The 22,326-nt window shown below is 35.1% G+C and overlaps 1 protein-coding gene across 2 annotated transcripts in view; it reads right to left on the bottom strand.

Annotated features, from left to right (window-relative positions):
• The window catches only part of LOC134527218 (failed axon connections), a 570,515-nt gene that overhangs the window by 79,316 nt on the left and 468,873 nt on the right, over positions 1-22,326 (bottom strand). The window lies entirely within an intron of this gene.

The raw sequence follows: 22,326 nt of genomic DNA, 5'->3' as shown, positions 1-22,326 counted from the left end.
CCACTGTAGGAAGCCACTGTACTGTTCTCATGGTTCATATGAGCCTCCTTTTCAGTGGCCTGAGGCTGTGAAGACAATTTTCCGACCATTGGTGTGGCTTCAGTTTCTTTGTTTCCTTTACTTTCTCTGCACTTCCTTTTTGCAGTGACACTTTTCTTGCAATCAGTTTTTCGTTTTCTGGCCTCACATCGTTCTATTTTTTCCTGTTCCTTTCTTAGTTTTTCAGCTTCCTTTTTCGTTTGAGCTTCTATCCACTGTTTGGATGTTATTGCATAAATGTTTTTCATGGTCACCTTTTTCTTTTTTTGTTTCGTGGCCAACTGCCTGGGCCAGTGCAAATGTTCATCCCACACAGCCTTTTCTTCCTGCGATGAGTTTTCTGCCTTCTTAATATTATGGATTTTCTCTTCTGTCATTGTTCCACATTCACCATTTTCTATTTGCTTGTCGGAGCTTGTCTCTTGAATATCGGTTCCAGTAACAATATCTGTAATTGCATGTTCCCTGGATTCAGAATGAGGATATTCAGCATCACTGCTAGAACTGTTTGGCTCATCAGGACTTGTCTCTTGGATTTTAGTTGCAGTAACATTTTCTGTGATTGCTTCCCTTGTTTCTGCAGGCTTATGCGGATGTACAGATTCACTGCTAGAACTCCTTTTCTCGTCAAAGCTTGTCTTTTGATTTTCATATGTAGTAACATTATCAGTATTTTCATTTTTCTGTGTGTCAGTACAAGAATGTACAGTTTCACTGCTAAAACTCTTCATATTGCTTATAACTTGAATGTCTTCAATAGGACTACATATATCAGCTGCACTCAAATCTGCTATGTCCTCTGCACCTTGATCAAGTAAACCATTTTAAGTTTCCAGTTCAGGTAATACTCTAACTCCTTCGATTTCAAGTTGAAGGAGTTGTTTATTGGAATTTGGTCTACATCAGAACCGTGACAAAAGCTCAAACTATCTGCACTAACTGAAGGCATCATGCCATATGAATTTTCTGCTTCCGGTTGCAGTTTGCTATCAGTGTCAGAGAACATGTTGTACATCAAAACATTTTTCTCTGCATTTCTTCCAAACATCAAACAATGTCTTGGTTGTGTTAGTGGATTTTCCTTCTTTTATGGCTCTGTTCATGTTTGCTGCTTCAGTTGGGCCAATCAAAAACTCAATAACTGCTTTAGCAGTAGCATACTGAGCTGAAGATGGAGCAACTGATGAAGAGCAGACATTTTTCATCTCTTGGCACATGTGTGATAAACATTTACTGAAATCCACAGCATTTTCATTGAAAGGAAACAAGCCACAAACTTTAAAAGCATTCTGAACCAACTGTGGTTGAACTGTAGCTTCAAAAGCTTTCTTGAATATGGGTGTAAAATTGGATTTTGAAATGGTGTTACAAATCTGCTTTTCATGCTGCACAAATTTTCTCCAGTTCACTTTCAAAGGGCGGAAAATGCAAACATCACATGGCTCCATAATGTGTGTAGCATTGGGTGGTAAGCAGTAGAGCAGTATCTCTTTCTGAAAACAAAATTCAGAAAGCTCCAAACTTAAATGGGACTTGTGCCCATCCAAAAAGAGAATTACAGGAAACTTTGTGTCATTTTTAACCAGCCAGGGATACATAACGTTTGCTACATATTCATAAAATTTTGCAGATACCATCCAACCCGAATCAGAACTTCCAACACCCCACTCTTCAGGAACAGATTTGGAAATAGATACAGGTAGTCTCTTATATGGGTAGATAATCATTGGTGGGACTGTATCACCATTCGCAGTGAATGTGCTCAGAACTGTTATAGACTCTTTTTCTTGTCCTACTGCCACTTCGTATAAGTTCTGCAGATCTTTTGGTCCTAAAACCATTCCAGACTTAGGACAAAGTTGCATGCCTGTTTCGTCACAGTTCAAAATTCTCGTTACATCTTCAAGAATATCAATATAGTTCTCTTCCATTAGGTAGGCCCTTACTTCTGAATACCAATCACGTAAACCTTCCTCCGTTACAGATGCACGACTTTTGGAGATTATTTCAGTGTTCCTTTTCTTGATGTCTGGGTGTCTTTTCAAAAACAGTTCCAACCATTTTTTTACGAGGCCTGTTTTCTGAAAACACATTTTCTCTGCCACACTTCTGCAGAACTTGATGCACTGCATCCTTAACAATGTCTGGATGCATAGGAAAACCTAATTTAGCTTTGTCAAGAATCCACTCTGCGATCTTCTTTTCCTCTTCTGTACCAAGTACTGTCTGCGGTCCCATTTTCCGTTCCAAAGGTACTTTGTTTGCTAATTTATTATGCAGGGTTACTTTGAGAATTTTGAAATTTCGTGAAGCTTCATTTAGGGATGATTCACCTGACTTCACAGCCCCAATAGCTGACAGCATATCCTCTTCACTGTATTTGAAACGCTCATACTTTTTTTTACTTGAAGCTGAAGCCATCTGTATAAGGAAATTATAATTTATTTTGCAATAATCCTATAAAATATAGTTTGGCCCTTATTACAAATATTTCCCAATAAATTAATCAACAAAATTGCATTCCTACTTATGTACCGGTAACCTAAAATGTAACCACAAACAACAGGCCCATACAGCTCAACCCATAATCATAATCACTTTATGATGTGTTACAAGTGAAATAAAATAAATAATTAAATTGAAAATCATTATCTATCATTGGTGAGGCTCTTAAACATAGCAAAAACATAAATAAACTTAATTTTCACTCCTGTTCATTCACTGGGTGGCAAGTAACCATTGAATGAACATTATGTCCAGCTGCTGTTCATTCACTGGTCTAGACCAGTATTGTGAGCATCAGGAGCTTCCTTTTACTGTGGCCACTAGGATAGCTCCTGTAACTCTCAAATCAGCAAAGAAAAAAAAAAGCTACTACCCCAGTGAATGAACACATGTTCATTGACTGGATTTTTGTGTTTAGTGTGTACCAATGCATGAACATCATTATAATAACTAAACAAGAAACTTGTATCCTAAAATTTTGTGGAAATAATAATTTTCAAACCTTCCTAACCTTACCAAAATATCAAGTTCAAAGGACTAATACTATTGTAACACATAATTTTTGTTAATATTAAGAATGTGTGTATTTACTTACCTTAAGACACTGACACCAAAGATGAATACATCAAAAACAGTAGGTCTCTTACAAGCCAACCATATGCAAACTACAACTTTCCCTCCAAAACAAAAGACTGTTGATCATTCAAAAAAGCCAAATTAAATTTTAAAAAAGTTACCAACCTTAAAGTAACAAAGAAATTCTTATTTTAAATAAAAGATACTATGTGTGTTCATTCACTGGATCTTTCACCCCTACCATATTTTCAGATGTAGCAATAAATGTAACACTTTTCCATCAAAAACAAATGCATGTAGGTAGTCATTTATTTTCATGAATAAATATTAGGAACTATCCATTCATTTTGAGAGACCAAGGATCTATGATTACGAATACAGAGTTTACATTAAAGTATGCAAACGAGCATCAACTTTTCTTTTAATAAAAATGGACATTATACTTGGGGAAATATTTGCAATGAAATATTAAAAATATGTATATTGTTTATAAACCAAAATGTACGTAAAAATGTGTATTTTGGCAGATGAATATTATGCATGCATCCAGAAACAACACTTTTGTCACATTTATAACAATAAACAAATGTGCCAAAACTTAACCCGCCAATTTTCGGTTTGATATTGTATATATATTGTCTTGCCAGCTACTGAACGAACTATCTTTCCTGTAAGATGGTAGCTTGTCTGCTATACTATGGGCTGGGTTGCAATATTTTGAAAATAGGAACGAGTACGAGTTTCAGTGCTGGTGTCTGTTTTCAACCAATGAAAGGAGGTAGTAGGTATCATGTGACCACCTTCAACTTACGTCACATTACAATCTTCTGTACTTGTATTGAACAAACTTTTGTCGGCTGTGTAGAAGAGAATTATGAATGAAAATAAAAAAAATTGTAAACATATTAAACAGATGTAAACTTCTTTATTTAGATTACACTGGATATTAGATACAATGATATAAAACACACTTCCTTGTTGGCTTCCATCATACAGAGGAAAGATATGCAAACAGTGTGCTCAACATCTGAAACATAAAAGCAAAAAGTACCTACATCAATAGAATTTGCCTTGGTTACGTAAATAAAACCCTATGTACAATAAATAATTACCAAATTTGTTTTTTTTTTTTAGTTGGGAGGTGCAATAATTTTTTAAGATATCTAATTTCATTACTTTACAATTAAATTTGTTTGAGTGCCAGCTGTGCTTTAAACTATCTGTATAAATTACCAAGTTGTGGTTGAAATGAAAATATTTAGCTTCTTACAATTTGGGTTGTCACTTAGTGCACAATTAATGGAGTTCCAAATTGTTTGCGTTACGTTTAAAATGTCTATGAATTATGCCATTCATTGAAGATTACGCATCACATTTAGCTTCTCAACTTTGTTAACCTATCACTGTACATATAAATGCAAAAGTACTTGTACTGTAAATTGTCAACGCTGTTGTAACATTGTTTGCTAAATCCTATATAAATTGCTGAAAACATTTAACTGGTAATAGACTTATAGGTAAACGAGTTATTTTATAAATGCTCGCTATAATAATAAATTAGATACATTAATTAAAACAAAAATGTGTGGCACACCCAACTAACATAACATTTTCTTTTTAATATTTGCTGTAGGTATTGTTTTATAAGACAATAGATTTTTCTGAAATACAGCTTTGAAAACTAAGGAAAGCACATAAAATTATAAAATACCTTGTTTAATATGCCATTTTGAATAGTCCAAACACATATTTGGTTATAGTGAGGTTTTTGTAATATAGAAGTTTTTTTATATAAGATTTTACTGTATACGTCTATACCACTGCAAATTTATATAACTTACGCATGCATGTAGTATGAAAATACTTTGATAAAAACAAGACAATATTAGTTATTAAAATGGTAAAGGCAATAAATTCATGCCAGAAAACATGAAATTAAGGAAAAAGTGTAAGTAAACATGGAGCAATCTGTTGTGAATATTACTTCACTGGAACAAATGTTATGAAATGCTTTGAGGAATAGTACTTATGTGTGTGTTCACTGGGCACAGTTTGAAAATGTAATGTACATAACACAGGTTGTAACTGCTTACACTATAAAATACTGGGGGGAAAAAAGAAGAAAAAAGACAACCTAAGGCAGTTACGAATACTCATGAGGTTAGCTATATCACATCTAAATTAAACTCTGGTCGATGACCAACGCACTATGCTCCTTTGAAGGCTCCTGACTGAATCCTGTACTTTTGACATCCTCATGCACAGCTGGTGAACTACACTGCTCCAATAGTTGTATGCCATCCAACATTTCCTCAACTCAAATTTCCGGCATACCAGGGGTGCAGAATATGTCCGATCGCGCGAACAATGTTCGGGGGAAATATTTGTTGAGAAAAAACACTGGAACAAAATTATTGCTGAACACTCAGGTCGTGTTATCACACACTACCCGTCAGTACAGTCCTAGTTTTACCATATTGTCACGCTCCTGAAATTTCTCGGTGTGGCCGGGTTCAGATTTCTGTCTTTCATGGCGCGAGCTGTGGGCGGGCCGCTGCGCCCGTGCGAGAAGCGGCCTCGTTTCGTCAGTGACCGGCCGGCGGCGTGTCGTTTGTCCTCGCTGCACATTCCTCATGAGTCGCGCGGGTCATCGGCCCTCGCGAGGCGGCGGTCTGCTGGCGTAACTAGGTCGCAGCGCGGTGCTCGTTCCGCGGGCTCGGGCCCTGATTGCGAAATTTGGGGGCGGCGACCGAGGTTCTCTGGAAACATCGGCGGGCCGGGACTCTCTGGCAACGTCGGCGAGCCGAGGTTCTCTGGAAGGGTCGGCGGGGCCGAGAGGGTTTATAAGCAGCCGCTGGAGGTTGCTCGGGGCTCACTCAGGGGGGAAGCTATGCTTCTCTCCTGTGGTAACGAGTCGGTTAGGATGTTAAGTATGTTAGGCTCTTTGAGGCGGAGGCTATGCCCCGAAACAGCCCTACGTTTATGTAAAAATGGTTGGGGTCGCAGAAGTAATGTTTGAGTTGTTTTGAAGAGGCCGGACCTGAGCAGATGTTATTAACCTTATGCTAGACGTAAAGTTTTACTTTTGACCTTAGATAATTTAGAATAATGTTTAAGTTATCTTTAAAGACTTAGAATGAGTTTTAACATCGTAGAAGATTTTGATACCCTCTAGCTGCTCGCATATCAAAGCGTTTGTAAATAAAGATCCCCTTTTAGTTCATTCAAGTTAAAGTACTTAATTGTAAAGCAACTAATAAGACTGATTGTCAGAATGCCCTTGATTTTATTTATTTAGTTTAATTGTAAAAGTTAATACTTTTGTATGAGTTTAAGATCGCGTGTAATAAAGGTACTTTCTTTAGAATTAAGTTTTAACTCATTTAAAGTAATTCCTTCTCTCTCCAGACCTCCTGTACAGGGGGCGGAACCTATTATTTTAAGATCCCAGGTTGTGAATAGTTTTGATTATAAGTACCCTATTTTTATTGCCAAGCGAGTGTAGATTTTAAGAGTTACGGATCCCCCCCCCCCCTCCAATATATACCTCCATGTCTACCGTGACAATATAATAAATATATCTAATCATTACACTTTCATGACTACATAAACTTTAGGTCCCTCGATTCCAACTCGGTCTTATAAACAAACGTACATAACCTACCGTTTATTTTATCGCTTGATAGAACAGCGTATTGCGTGTGTTTAGTTTGCTTCTTATTAGTTTGTCTGGTAATCTTTGATACCACTGACTTGTTTAATAATAATAACTCCGAGGTTGTATTTTTATTTATTTTTATTATGTGTACATCGCTCGGTTTTGTCTGGTTGATTGTCACACACGTAGATAAAAAAAAGTTACTACGCACAATCGTTGCCTGTGTGAAATGCAACGGTAGAATACATTTCACCCGGGATTTATTCCGAGATTAAAATTTCGTAAAATCTTAAATACTTTTCTCTGTGACCGATATATAAACAGTTTTAGCTACCTAGTAATGAATGGTCAAAAAAAACTAGCAGCTTGCGTCTTTAGTACATGTGCGAGAAAAGAGAGCGGTGACGCTACGATGCAAGCAAGAGATTTCGATTCGATATTCTCGACATTCGCTTTAGAGATTGATAATAGTTCCGTAACAAGTAACAACTGTCTAACGATTTTTCGAGATAAAGACGTATCTGGCGTATCATTACGATAAAATCAGTTGTTTTGTTGTTTTTTCGAAGTAATTTGAAAAATCTGGAGATATTTTGCAGTATATTACTCGCTCTGTGATTAGGCCTACACTGTGTGTTGTTTGCCGCGACCCGATTCTTAATGTAGGCCTATGTTGTGAATTTCTTCAAGGAAAACAATGTATACTTTCAAAAGTAAACAAGACGTAAACTGTGCATTTTGTGACTGGCGAGGGAGACGCGATAAGCTCACAAAGCACGTTTATAGTAAACATCCCAATGAAAAACCTAGAACTAAAGACCAAAGTAGTATTTCCACATTTGTAACAAACAAAACCGGCGATGCTGTAGAACTTTGTACCATTAATGTGACTGAAAATGATTTCCCCTGTAATAGTAGCTGTGAACCTTCAAACAAAGTAAGAAAATTAGAAGACTCGTCTGTCATTCAAATAGAGGAAACACTGAGTCGGGAATCACCAGTTTCGTCTCGCACACAAGATGACAATGATGCTGTTGACGAAAAAAACTCTGCCGAGATCAACAAGCAGTTAGCGACTATTTTCCAAACATTGTCTAGCCTTACTAACAAAGTTGATGTATTATTGAAACCAAATAAATCTGTGACGAAGGCCCGAGTCATTCCAACGTTAACACTCGATAATGAAGCATTTGAAACAAAAATTAAGTTACTTAGAGTTTGCAAAACAGTTCCAGAAATTTGTCAAATTATGCCTTGTTTAGTCGGCAGTACAACAACAATTCAATGTTCTCCATGTGTAGAACATTATAAATGTATTCCTAAGGAAGTAGCTATTCTAAAAACCAGCAGTTTTGGTATTTTTACTCTTCCAAGTGAAAAACAGTTGATGCAATCAACTCAGAGTACTGAGTTTCGAAATATGAAGACCCACATCATTGATCATTTAGAATCAAATGCACATAAGTGGTGTGTAAAGTTTTCTGAAACAACAGAAAAAATGAATGTGAAGGTGAACAAAGAACACGAAAAGGTGGGACTTAGGGTTGCCAGGAGTGCTTACAGTGCAATCAAAGAAGGAAAGGGTGGCAAGTTTTTTGAACGTTTATTGACTTTAAATGTTCTAAATGATGCTGATGTTGGTGAACTTAATCATTCCACCGAATTTTTCAGAGAATACAGGAAAAATATATCCTTTACTATGAATGCAAAAATATGCGACTTTTTAAGTACAAAAAATCCAGTGACAAATCATCTTCCCCTTGTGTCAGTTACAGCGGACAAAATCACCAAACTACACCGAACATACCAGATAACATGTTTGGTTACACTTGTAGAGGGTGTTCAGACATGCATCGTGATTGATATCTCACCATGTGGTACCTCACACAAAGGTGTTGTTCTAGTTGAAAAACTGCAGTGTGCCCTTGAAAACTTTAAAATTAAGTTGAGTGAACAACTTAATGGAATGGCATTTGATGGCCAATATTTCGATCTTGGTGTGGACAAAAAATTAGTAAGCCTTTGTAAAGATGCCCATCATGACTTCTTTCTTCCTATGTGGGACTTAGCCCATAGGCTAGAGTGTGTTTTAAATGATGTTCGTAAAGTTCAGTCATTATCATGGCTCAACAATCAAGCTCAAACTGTAGGTCATTTAATGAAACACTACAATTGGGGTATTGGCTATGAAGAAATAATTGCTTTAGCAGATAAATTACAAGTGGCTGTTTTGAATCCAAAATCATTCCAGGAAACTCGTTTTGTTCAGAGTGAATTAAGAGTTTATCAAACATTCCAAAAAGACTTCAAGTTGTTTTTTATAGACTTACAAAAGAAGCGCACTGAATGCATCAAGAAAGGCAACAATACTCAAGCCAAGGATTACTCATTGGAACTGAATAATTTTTCCAGTCCTAGTTTTATATATCAACTGCTTGGGACTATTGATATATTGGAGCTTGTAACAGAATTCAGCTGTACCTCTCAGAATGTAAACACTTGCATTTGGACAATCTTTGATTATTACAATTGCATGATAAACACACTTAATGACATGGTAATGGAACTGAAACAAGGGTGCATAACTGAAAAAAACTTTCCATCTCTTGTAAAGGAAATTGACTCTTTAAAATGCCATGTATATCAAGACTGTCTGTTGGTTAATCCAGACTGTCTTAGATCAAGCCGTTCCCAGACTTCGCATCAGGAGGACGAAGCATCAGATGAAGAAAGTTTCAAACTTTCCAGAACAAAATTAGCAACTTTTTGTGTAACACTTCTTGAAAAACTTGCACTTAGAATTACTAAACCACCAATAGTAGAAAATATGAGGAAATGTTTTAGCAGCAAATACTTGACATGCCCTCCAGATACATCAGCTGTGCCTACAATTAAGGAATCTCTAGAAACTCTTGTTGCATGGGTCAATGAAAACAGAGGATGCAAGCTAGACAGTGAGGTTCTTTTTTCTCAACTTAATAGTTTGAGAAACAACCTTTTAAACACACCATTTTTCAAAAATGTCGATTCTTTAGAAGAAAATCAGAAACCAAAATTAATCGTTCAGGACAACACAGTAATAAAAGAAGCATTTACTAACCCTGATGTGTTTGCTCACATTCCTGAAATAATTTATCTGCTTGAGAACTGTATGAAAATATGTAGTGAAGCAGTTTGTGAATCAGTAGGATCAGTTATTGGGAACCACCTCCATAATCGGAATATTCATTTTGACACTCTGTTCCATGAAGTCTTTATTTCTTGGAATGGACCTCCAGTTCACAAGGCTTCACAGCTGTTAAAAGAATCTTTGGACAGGCATTTCCATGGTGGAAAGTACCATTTTACACGATTTTCTTCAGCATCTCGTCTCAAGGTGTACAACACTTCGAAGTTGATTGACAAAGTTCACAAAGAGAGAGGAAGGCTGCCATTTCTCGGAGATGATTGACTTAAGAAAACAGTGCATGTTTTAATGTATTTTTCATAATGAAATTAAGTGTAAAATATGTAACAAAACTCAAATTTTAATGACGGTACATAATTTTAAACATAATTTAAATGTCCATAACCGTACACGAAAATTTACACAGTTTTAGGGGAAATTTTGAATCAAATTATGGTGTTCTGGGGAAATATTGGTCCCTGTACATTTTCTGCACCCCTGCGGCATACTGATATTTTCCTCTGCTCTTGTTTTTACTGCAAAACAATAAGTAGGTAATATTGCAATAAAATGTATCATATAAGTGCAGGCAAGCTTAAACTACAACACTATGTTTTGTAGTAAAGTTTAATTAACTCATCACACCTTGACAATCCTAACGCACATGGCCCCAGCAGTTGTATGCCATTACAACTTTCTTCAATTCCAACTGTGCAAGTCCTGCTGTCGTTGACCTTTGAAATTATCCCAGCTGTAATACGACAACATCAACATTACAATTTATCACGTGCATCAACTTAAGGCCACCGCACAGAGTACAATATTGTATGCTAGTATACTTACTAGTTTACTGAATATTGTAAGAAATACTGTAGGTACTGTGTGAGGCAGGCTTGAGAATATGGAAACAATTTTTTTAATCATTTCAATTAAGTATATTCTGAAAGGCTGCTTCATACAAAATACACACTAACCATTAATAGAACCAGCTTCTTATAAATGCTTATTATCATTGCCATACGAGGCAAGAAACGGGGCTCATCATATTAAAATGGGTCAAATAACTTGTACGACTGACTTGTTAAATGAAACATTCACAAATAAGCAACTTCCAGTGTATGGGTCCAAACATCCTTACAAACAAACCAAAATTAAAAATGTGAAACATGCATGTAAATGATATGCATAGGCCTAAGTAGTGTACAATAGTGGTAAATTTTCACAATATTAGTACAAATGTGTTTTAAAAGTTAGGTACTTATGCTTTTTGTTCCTTGACAATTCTGTCTCAAAAGAAAGCCATTACCTAACTAACTATCCCTCCACACTGTTAAGTTATATATATATATATATATATATATATATATATATATATATATATATATATATATATATAAACTTAGGACGTAAGCTATTTAAGTATAACTATTCCATCATTTTAAATTTAAAACTTTCTAAAAGAACTTAGGATTTCGAAACTTTTCAATATCATTTTCAAAGTCAGTAAAAAAAAACTTTCATTTTACATTAAAACAAAATAGTCATTTTAAATATCTAACAAAGATATAAAATAAGTATATACAAACAACTGCAGCTTCAAGACAATCTAGGCCTACACATTACAAATATTACAAACAATATGTAGGTAGGTACCATTGAGGTGTATTCAAAATAACCTACCTGTGATATCAAGGGGATAGAGGAATGAATTTTCCTTCGTAAACTTTTCATGGAATTCTGAAATCAAATTCAAAGGTATGATATTGAAAATGCCAGGAGAATTTACACTTACTAAATGGGCCAGTTCACAAGCAGTAGAAAAAACACACAACTACTTAAGCATACTGTGGTAAAGTTTTTTCACATAAGTTAGGCCATATTTTGGTCTTCATGAATTATGAGACAAATTGTATGTGTGTTACATTCATTCTGTTCAACAGTTATTCCTAAGTCTACTTTAACATACAAAGCACAGTATATCAGTCAAAAATTTTGGTTTACAAATTAAGACTACCGTACCTACAAGAGGGTTGCAAAATAAAATTAATTTGAAAGTGTTTGTGCACAACCCTTCAAGAATAAGGAGTAGCTAGCCTATATCTTTCAAAACAGCTAAAATTATTTTCAGTTTTCTTGGTTTCTATGAACCATATCCATTTCTTTTCCCACATTTCTTCTAGAAAATATTTTACTTTTTAACTTGCTGAAAGCATTTATGTTCAAGCAAATAATTATTAACTTAACTGTATAATAAAATTGTCATTGAGTCCGACAAAGTTATTGTTGGTAATTTATCAATAATAATATAGTGCTTGCCTATTTTCTCAATTCAGTATTTATCTAGTTTGGCCCCTAATCCTTAAAAAAAAGAGATAAAAATAACACAACACTGTTTTTATTTTATTTAGTGCAAATATTCATCCATTCATAACAAAAGGTGGACCTACAAAATTCCCACTCTATTCGAAATTAGGATCATTGTTTACATTATTAAGCCTGAGCATTCATGCGGTAGCTACAATGTTGTAATTTGTTTACATTTTTATTTACATAACATTTTCCGTCTATTTTATCATTTACGAGACTCATAAAATGATCCTGTGGACTTGTGCATTTGATTGTGTGTTATACATGATGCTTATATTTTTTAGCGGTGGGGCGGAGCGTAGCGCTGACGCGTTTCGCGCGATAATGCGAAACCAGAAGTAATTTATGTTATATAAAATCAAATTTTTTACTTAATTTATTTTTTACGTAATTACTCAAAAACCACACTCACAGACTTAGAAACAATAACAATTAATGTCCGTTGGCACCTTACCAAACAGGTACTGTAAACTTTCATATTGACGGTGATTTATCCAAATCGAGTCGGAATTTCGAATGTGAGCCTTTAGCTATAAATAGAGGAATTTTTGTGGCACTAAATATAAATTGTTTCAGATTTTTATCTTTATTTTTATGGTAGAGGGGTCAAACTAGATAAATACCCTGTCATCAAGGTATAACACTATTATAAGTAACATGTGTTCAAATTACTTTGGTAAATATGTAGAGTCGCGGTATATGCGAAAAGATATGCTAAAAATCCGAAAATACTTTTATTCAATGCTCTCTCACTTCCTCTTTTCAAATCAACCGGCGGAGGTAAGAAATTCCAAATACTTTAGGAGATATCAAATTTTTTTTAATTTTCATCACAATACCTGTGTTAATTCATGCGGCGATCACCATTGTTTCTTGTTTACGAGTATCTATTATGTTTTTTATTGGACAATTTTGTCACGTGACAGTTCTGTGATTGGCCAGTAATCAAATGAACCAATATGTGATTATTTATTTATTTATTCATGTTCCGTCGGAGGTATCGCGATGTAGGTGAATGACTACATCATTTCCTTCTAATGGCAAAGGAAATGTACCCGCCTCCAACTTAGGTGAGTTTTTAACGTTTCTAATTTTAAAGTCTTTTTTTTTTATTTGGATATTGTTGCGCAAGTAATAACAAAAAAATTTTACGTGAGTTGTTAATGTTCATCATTTGTCCGGGTTGGTTATGTCAGGTCAGTTACATTATAAATACTTTAAAACTAAAGAACCATTGAAATTAAATCATATTATTTTTAATGTATGCTTAGTTTGAAAGTATTCATAGTGTAACTGACCTGACCTAATCGACCATTTTAGTTCCTACTGTTCATCCTTTGTCCCGGTTTGTTTGGTCAGGTCAGTTACATTATAAATATTTTAAAACTAAACAGCCATTAAAATTAATTCACATTATTTTTTATGTCCGCTTAGTTTGAAAGTATTAATAATGTAACTGACCTGACCTAATCGACCATTTTATTGATTACGCATTCACAAACACACGGCAAAATAACAAAAATGGCGGCGGTCGAATGGTTTTACAGGTGTTGTATTGCAAAATTAAAAATTCCTTATCTCCTAAAGTATTTGGAATTTCTTACCTCCACCGGTTGATTTGAAAAGAGGAAGTGAAAGAGCATTGAATAAAAGTATTTTCGGATTTTTAGCATATCTTTTCGCATATACAGTTACTCTACATATTTACCATTACTTTATCTAATATAAAAATTGTTGCTTTATATTAGGGCCTAGGTAATATAACCAAATCACATTGTAATTAATTCATTAGGATTTGAAATAGAATTATAAGATAATAAATCCTATAAACGAATTTCAGTTTTTGGTACTAATAGGCCTAAGCGTAATTGTTGGCCTATGTACCAGTTATTTTGGTTTATTCTACGGGCTGATATACTACCTAAGCTTGCTTTCTTAGTTTTATTATGACAATGAAGAAATCATGATAGCCAATGATAACTTCATTCACTGCAACATTTTACTATAACTGCTTACTGTGAAAACATTCTTCAGACCGCAGACTACGAAGGGGCTAAAATTAGACATCTACACCAAATAATTAATGTAATAGCAAATCAAAAAAATACTGGAGCAGTATGGACCATTCCAGGTGCAGATATCATTAACGTAACATCTATTGATATGGGTTTACTACTGATAATTACACAATGTTCGAGGAGGTTATAAGAGCGAAAGGGAGTGGGGGCATAGGCGTGCGCACGGTAAGTGCCACAGGTGCCTTGGCACCACCATTAGGGTTAACGTTATTTTTTTTTTTACAAGCAGAAATAATACATACTTACAAAAATCCGTATTATTTCCAAAAAAATATGTTTTCCAATCGTGTCGAGTTACAGATATGTGCTCATAACACTATCAGTATATCAATTATCAATCGAACCAACTATACACACGGAAACAAGCCAGTTGCAATTACTTGTGTTGTACACGCGGGCCGCGGCTACGAAACTTCTGAAATGTAAATACTTCTCATAGTTCTCCTCGAATTACATAGAATGCGCGCTCGGTGTCCACTGTTCACTCCACTCGGCAGGCGCACGGAATAATAGCCGCCGTCCGCCAGGGTTTATTTAAAAAAAGAGAGAGAGTTTAGTTAGTTAAAAGGATAGGCTTACTCGATGACTTATATGAAGTCGCCGACAAAACATTTTTGTTGTATTCCAAAAGTTAAAACTTTTGCCCACTCTTATTTGTGTATTTTTATTATTTTAATATTTTACATATTTGAGGTATGTTACAAAAACTCCCTTGATTTGTTGATTTTAAAACTTAACATTTGAGAATGTTTTTTCTAGCATTTATTTGGCGCCCTCAGAAAACGTGTAAGTACGGTTTTTCAAAGCCACCAGCATGAATTCCGTGCAAACAATTTGTGCAATTTACTTTATGGCTCAACAAAGCTTAAAACTGTAAATAGTTTAGTAGTTTTCCTGGTGATTATAACGTTCAAAGCCATAATTTGTCATAAAAAATGTTAAAATTTTTACATCTGTGTATTTAATGTTTTTGTTCAGAAACACCTTAAATAGCACCATTTTGCGCTTTCAAATCCAAATTTTTCCGGGGGAGGACCCCCGGACCCCCCGCTTTACGCTCGGGGACCGTGAATGACAGGGCTGTTGTGTAATCTGGCACCACCAATACTGAAGTCCTGCGCACGCCTATGAGTGGGGGGAGGGGGGGGAATTGCATACCACGATAAAATGTGACCCTGTGGTATTCATGAAAACATAAACTTTAGACAAATATTAAAATTTACAATTCTAAAGACTGGAGAATAGCATAATGTAAGTTTTTACAGAATTCACTCACCTGGAAGATGTTGTGTCGGCAACGAGTAAATTTTGAGACTCTTTGAACCAGCATTCTTGCACTGCTCGTTAAAATGTCGGTCGCATACAAGATAAGTATCATAAATCTGTTTCCTTTCATGGCCTTGCAGTTTTGGATTTATTCTCTGAATCCACGTGTAAAAAACCTCGTTTTTAAGTGGAAAACGGTGGCGCACAGAAATTTTGTCACTACACAGGGTCTCTTTCACACCATTATTATTTTATTTCACTACTTGCAAAATAATACAATATTGCAAAAAAAAACGTGTACGAAAACAAAATCAAAATCATAACACTAATATACGTCACGTGTTCAGCATTTCAACAATTTTTTGCAAATTGCAGCCATTGCTAAATTTTCACAAGCGTGGGAAGAAAAACGTAAACAAACACTACTGCTTGAAAACACTCTGGCCGGTGTGAACTAGTGATGGGTCGTTCGTTAACGATTCGTTCAAAAAGAACGAATCGTTGAGAGAACGAAATCTTGCGATTCGTTCGCGATGTAAAGAACCGGCTCTTTGAGAGCCGGTACCTTGAAAGATTCGGTAGAACGAAAATGCGGAGAGAACGAGAGAACCAACCGGCTCTTTGAGAGCCGGTACCTTGAAAGATTCGGAAGAACGAAAACGCGGAGAGAACGAGAGAACGAGATGAGAGAACCGGCCACGCGCCCGGTCTGATTCGTTCGTGAAATGATTCATGACGTCAGGAGTCTGAAGAATTAGTAATCACAGCGTGAGCATGTTCATAAGAGCAAACGATAACTGATCAAATAAAATAGGGTAACATGAAAAGTATCTATACCTGAAAATGTCAACTGTTAAGTAGTGGTTTAAAATTGCGTTCTCACATTCACATACACAAATTTGGGGGGGAAAAAAACATGAATTAAAAATAACAGGGAAAGTAACTACAAATGTTCACACTTACCATTTAGGTGTTAATTAATGTACCTACTTCATTTTTCTCTCTTCATACTGAATCGCAGTAGTAGTATTCAATTTTTGTCTTTTTTTCTCTAAATGTGTTGGTCTACATGTAAACACTTTACTCTCTCTAGAGTGTAAATAGCCTGTATATTAATATTTGTAACTTAAAAAGTAATACAATATAAATAATCTTGTTTCATATACGCAACTGTGATTCACTGGCTACGAAAAGCAATGTTCAAGTACTAGCTATAATAGTGCGATTACAAATTAAAGTTAAGAAAGATCACTTTCGTACCTAACATTCTTAGATTTAATGCTCCCGTATTATATAGAATCACTGCATGAAGCATTTGCAGCGATCAACAGTCAATAATTTTATAACAGTCAGTATACAACTAGACGTTTGAAATTTCATTTACCCATGCAGAGTAGATAAAGATAACCACCCACGCGATCCAGCCTCCTCTCGTTATCGGGTCACGCGATAACGAGGGGAGGCTGGAAGCAAACACGTAGCCAATACTCTAAAGGATGAACGAGTTACGACACCTGATAAAAGAGCCAGATCCTATTCACAGAAAAGAACGAAATGACCGAGATGAACGAATCGTTCTGAACGAATCTTTCACGGAACTGATCCGAAAGTACCGGTTCGGTCAAAAGAACCGTTCTGCCCATCACTAGTGTGAACAGAACTAAAATTTCTATATACGCTGCGGCTATTCGTGGATTAAGGCAAAGTGGCTGACATCTGGTGGTTTGATTTTGAATCACCGAAGACGGTATAAACAAAGGGAGCGTATGCTTTAGGGATGGGAAATATAGTTCTTTGGAACGAACTAGTTCGTTCGGAACTAGTCACTTCAAAGACTAGTTCTTTAGGAACCGTTCTATTGAACTACATCGGTCGCGGACTGTATCGCGGTTTCCAATGTTTAAACAAAATATTCCATACATTACACCAACACAATCGTTACAGACTTTTTGTTTTATGGGCATTTCTTTTTCTATAAATAAAAGAGGCACACAGTAATCCGATGCTTGTAAACAATATCTCCCATTACAAATGAGCGACTATCATATTGTTTTTCTTTCACACACTTCTTACATTTTTGAATGTGTATTAATTTATTTTCTGCAAGTAAAGTGCTTATTTTCACATGTTTACAAAACAAAATAATGGTATAGTGTTTTCTCATCTGTGACAACCTAAGCTGATTTTTTTCGTATTAGGTAAGTTTTATTATGTTTCTTTAAATTTTAGTGTAGTTTTGTAATGTGTGGTCTATGTGTAATGAAAGTTTAATTTCAGGTTGTATAGGCTATCTGAAATTTAACGTAATTACACTTATTTACGTGACACGTTTTTTAATTTCAATATGTAATGTAAATGTCTAAAGAATATTAGATAAAAATTAAGAGTTCACGATCGTCAAACGATACATCATTGCGCAAGAAAGAACGAAACGAAAATAATGACCGACAGCCTAACTACGCAATTAAATAAACTTACTGTGTGAACTATATGTCTTTGAACTAGCTAGTTCAGTGTGTATATGTACTCCCTTTCTCTTCGGTCTTCGTAGTTCAGATCAGTACTTGGAACGTCTCTGCTTGGAACTGACTAGACTTGTGTAGTTCGCGATCGAACTAGTTCGGAAGAGCGCTCCCACAGACGAACTACGCGAACTAGTTCCCAGATCCCTCGCTCATCAGTTCATTAGCTCGTTCTTTTACCGATCTCCTTCTTTTAGTTCTGTGCACATGATCTGGCTCTTATCAAAAGTCGTCACTCGTTCTCCCTTTCGGGTATTAATTACGGCTTTGTCGCTGGTCTTTTTGGCTGACTATCGTTATCTGCTCGGGTCAGATAGCTGAATTTTCAGACGTCTAATGGATACTGACTTTACAAAAATGTTGACTCTTGATCGCTGCAAATGTTTACTGCAATGAAACATTTTCAGATGATAGCTTTATACTCGTGTCCGAGCACGGTAACTTCGCGGTGGGGAAACCGTGGTGTATACTGAGAACAAGTCAGACATAATTACATTAGGTAGTTATATCAGTGTTTACAAAATGATTTCAATATTCATAAAATAATTTTGACAGCTGATGAAAACTTTAATATTAAAATTTTGACTTATATAAAACCATTGTTAAATAAACTTATTTTTGACGTGACAACGTCTAATAAATCGATGAACGCCGGCTGCACGCACGAAAAAGTGTCCCGTTACGCACATTGTCACGTTACGCTGTGTCCCGTCACGCTCATTGTACGCTTGCGCCGCATCTATCTCTCTTCCACTCGATTGGAACAACCATCGATTGGACCTTTTCGAGGCACATTAAACTTGAAACACTCCCATTCGTTTCCTACTTTTCCTATCATCGTCCTATCCTTACCAGAATAACACAGATTGGAAGATGTAAAATAGCAAACATGTATAAAAGTTATAGTTAAAATAATCTGTTCGTTAAAGTAATAAACATATTTGAATTAATGAGTGCAAATAAAAGTAAATTTATCAATTAAATTGTAGATTTAATTTCACTCCTTCTTTGTATAAATACAAAATAGTGATAATTCAATAACAATGATTAAATTTTATTCATAAAAGTATGCTATCATTTCATCAATGTTGTGTTGACGTCACGTTAAACTTTCGTCCGTAAACCGACTTTACAGACAAACAATTTTTTGTTGATCATTTCTAAAACTTAAAAAAAAATTAAAATTTGTATTTTTATAGGCATAAAACGTTACTTTATTTACTAAAATAAACACATTTCATAAATAATATTTCTTAAACTAGCTAATAAATAAATTCTTTTAGAAATTAAAAATTTTCGATTATAGTGTATGTTAAGTGTTGTTGAACTTGCTAAATTTAGTGAATTATATATAGGTCCTAATGAACATACACATTCTTAAGCAATATTAGCATACAATCTTACTTAAGAGTTTTTATTAGTTTTTCTATATCTAATTGTAAGGTAACAAATTAGAAGAGTAATGGGTCTCTATTCTTAATAATTTACGTAATTTTGTAGCCTGTACATAATAACACATTTTTGTTGATTATTTCTTAAAAAAAAATATAATTTGTATATTTATAAAACGGTATTTTATTCACTTAAATAAACGCATTTCATAAATAATATTTCTTAAACTAGCTATAAAATAAATCCTTTTATAAATTAAAATGTTTCGATTATAGTGTATGTTAAGTGAAGAATAAAAACAGAACTGTTATATACGCCATTTTACCCAATTATGTAAATTATTGTTTTATTTACTCATTTGATGTATAATAACCCAAAAAAAGGATAATAATCTAGGCGTTCACAACACTGATCATTATAAAAAATAACTATTATAACATACAAAGAAGATCGCCTGCAGTAGCGGTAGCAAAGCGAACGAACTATCTGTGACCTGTCTTCTTTGAATTCGAGATGGGAGCGGACGAACTAAAAGAGCGACCTAGTTCGCCAAGGAGCTGCGAACTAAAAGGAGCGCTGCCGGTCGCGAACTATTATGCGCAAGTCTAGAACTGACGAAACGATGGGGAAATATAGGTAGGGGGGGGGATGAGACCAAATAAAGAACAAACGTAAGAGAGGGAAGAAAGCAAGAAAGAAAGACGTGGCATATTGGTTGACAGTGGTTTGTTTGGTAAGGGGGGGGTTATCTTTCGCGCATGCGCAGTAAGGATCAAACAGAGTAGGAGAAGAGAAACATGCAAAGAACGAAAGAACGATTGTTTTTGGTAACAGCGAACTAGTCACCTAGTTCGCTCGTCAGAACAGTTCCAAATGAACTGGTAGTTCGCGAACTACCCATCCCTAGTATGCTTGGTTTCAAGGAGCGTTAAAGGATGGCAAGATGTTTTGGATTCGTGGTTTGAGTAAATTTTTTTGAATTAAGCAGTGTATGAGATATGTTTTAAGTTCGGAAGATACAAGAAATTTGTGTAATGTATTGCTCAGTTCCGGACTGTAGAGTTTATTCAGGAAAAAATGTTTCAATGCATCGTTTTCCTAAGGACGCGAAGTTGAGAAGACGATGGGCGCATGTTTTAAGAATAGGCAAACCAGTAACCAACTATATGTATGTATGTCAACATCATTTTACGAAAGAGGATATCTTTTATAGAGGTAGGTAATTGTTTTTCTTCTTACTTACTAGGCTCTTATCAATAGTGGGTACTATAAACAGCAATTTCACCAAAATGGTAAGGAATTCCTTATCTCCGCCTTTTGCAATAAATTCAGAAAGGTTTATATTAATAACTAAAATTTTTACAGAATTTTTTACTTTTGTTTTAAAGAAGAGGGGCAAAACTAAATAATTACCATACTACAGCTCGTAACCTATAATTCATACTCAAATCATAAAAATGAGATATTTAACTTGAATATAGGTACATATATAAAATAGAAAGTAGTTTTTAAATGATAATATAATCTAATCCAGGCCACCATAAAATGGCTATACATTTAAAAACTGTAAGCATTCATGACATTTTAAATATATATTTTTTAAAGACTCGTATAAAAGCGAACTTAAAACACTTAAGAATAATCTATATAGGAAATTTAATACTAAAGATGTTTATTTATTTTTAATTATTTTAATTTTTTGTAGGAACATGTTTTATTCTCAAGTATCTTCTCATTTCTCACAGGATACTAATAATTCTGTATTTTGAACTCCTTTTGCACTACATTGTAACCTGTTTTCCCAGCAAATCATTTTTCACACCAACACCACCTTCTACTGTGCTCTATTAGCACTTATCATAAGTCTTAAGGAAAAATATAAAATATAACCATTTCTGTTAAATCTTAAGTCATCATGTGGTTTGCACACGACCCGTCAAAATTCCTACACAAAAATCATAAACCATTCCACTACCATGCATTGAGTCATATTAAGTACACAACTAATTACGATTCATAATTCATAATTCTTAATTTTCAATTATAAACCCAGCTTAAGTACATAGTTACTATAACATGTTATCGGCTTAGGAACATTAAAGGTTACATTTGAGTTACATTTGTATGTAAATAGTTTTCATTAAGCTTAAGTACAGTAAGCTTATAGTAACATTTTGACATTTTACAGGTGCAATATTTGTAAAACACAAGCGTCTGAAGAAGGGAGTAGTTCCATCGTGCAGGTTACCTATTCGTCCGTGCGACAGAGTGAGCACTGCTGCACAGATTAGGAACAAGGCGAAGCGAGCAGCACGTCTACTTGAAAGAAATGCTCTACCAATAGCACAAAAAACAGAAATGTAAGTTAAGTGCAATTAGTTATGTACACATTGCACCCACAGGATACTTGCATTGTTGAGTTTCCTGCCGTAGTTACAGTAGCCAGGGAATCATAATGTTGAACTGTGTATTAAATCAACTTTAATTATGCTCAATGTTAAAAAACCTAGCCACAGTAATGCTTATAACTTTGTGTATTCAATCTGGTTCCTTTAATGAATCTTTCACAACAACCAGCAAATTTAATTATCACCTACAGACACACGATAACACAAATATCCATTACAAATCAACAATCTCAATGCCGTCTTTGCCCTCCATTTTGTTATATGCAGTGCTGCGCTCTAGAAGTGCTAAATCCGCGAATAAGAGATTCCCCCCCATGACACAGAGGAGATAAGAACCAGAGGCGAAATC

Source organism: Bacillus rossius, chromosome 1 (genome assembly GCF_032445375.1).
Source record: "Bacillus rossius redtenbacheri isolate Brsri chromosome 1, Brsri_v3, whole genome shotgun sequence".
In the NCBI taxonomy this organism is placed as follows: Eukaryota; Metazoa; Arthropoda; class Insecta; order Phasmatodea; family Bacillidae; genus Bacillus; species Bacillus rossius.
This window is presented reverse-complemented; position numbering and strand designations above follow the sequence as displayed.